This window comes from Oryzias melastigma, linkage group LG20 (genome assembly GCF_002922805.2).
Source record: "Oryzias melastigma strain HK-1 linkage group LG20, ASM292280v2, whole genome shotgun sequence".
Classification (NCBI taxonomy): Eukaryota; Metazoa; Chordata; class Actinopteri; order Beloniformes; family Adrianichthyidae; genus Oryzias; species Oryzias melastigma.
The window spans coordinates 4794585-4795785 of NC_050531.1; the positions used below are offsets into that span (position 1 = coordinate 4794585).

General features: G+C 31.4%; 1 protein-coding gene across 1 annotated transcript in view; it reads right to left on the reverse strand.

Moving 5' to 3' along the window:
• The window catches only part of tmx3b (thioredoxin related transmembrane protein 3b), a 56168-nt gene that overhangs the window by 53122 nt on the left and 1845 nt on the right, over positions 1-1201 (reverse strand). The gene's annotated exons all lie outside the window — the stretch shown is intronic.

The following is a 1201-nucleotide window of genomic DNA, read 5'->3' on the forward strand; positions in this document are numbered from 1 at the left end:
AAAATAATACTGTTGTTAAAAGTCAGCACAATAAAATAACAGCAAACATGAAGAAATCAGTGTGTTTGTCATGGAGTCGAACTCATAATTCCTGCAAGAGAAAAAGGTAAGACAACTAGAATTATGCCTTAGTCATTTGATTTAAACACAATGCCGTTTTTGACATTCATACGCAACGAAGTAGAACGATGTTTTGGTCGCTGGGTTTGTACGTGATAAAATTCAGATTTTTACACCACTCTTGGGACAACAGAAGAATATGATAGTAGAGGCATTACAGACACTTTCTGACCGTAACTTTACAAGTTCCTAGAGTCAGTGAACGCACCAGGACTGAGGTTACCACCCTTTTGATTGGTCCTTGTGCTAGCCCCGCCTCCACGCGGAAGAACGGGGCCAAAAGTTTTAAGCCGGAAATTTCCAGATTTTTTTTTTTGGTGTTGTCTCTCACCTTAGCTTTATTTAAAACTCGTGATCTATTTTTTTTCTATAATTCTATTTTTTTTCTCTTATTTTTCTAGGAAATTGTGATATCTTTTCATTTGTGAAAATCGTAAAATAAGCCTGAAATAAAAAGTAAATTACAAAAAAAAAGGAAACTGACAAAAAAAAATTGAAAGTGAAAGTTTGAGTTTTGAAACTTAAAAATTTAAAATCTAAAGTGGAAAATAATTAAATTTTTATTAGAATTGCAGGAAGTTTAAAAACCAATATTTCAGCTTGAATTTTTACAAGTTATTCTATTTGGGTTCCAAATCTTTATGGCTCTAATTTGGCTCCATACAATTTGAGCTTTAATAACTGACTTTAAATCAAGTACAAAGAATCCAAGAGGTCACATGACCACAACTTCTGTCCATCTTTTTTAATGACAATAACATGAATGTGGCTTAAAGTCCAAGTTATTCTAGTTGTCTTTTAATTTTTAAGCTACAATCAAAAAACTTGAGCCCAGCGTACAAACAATCTTATTTTCAAACTGAGTTTTTACTTTTGCTCCAGATTCAAAATGACTTGAATGAAGAAATACTCAGACATGCCATTTTAAGCTTAATTATCTTAATATTTCTTCTCTATCGTCAAAAGGTGCCACAAGAATCTGCTAAAAACATAATTTTTATCAATGAGTCTTGAAAAATGTTTTTGAAAAATAGGCATTTTAGGAGATTTATGAAATAAAAGTACAATAAAACACAAAATG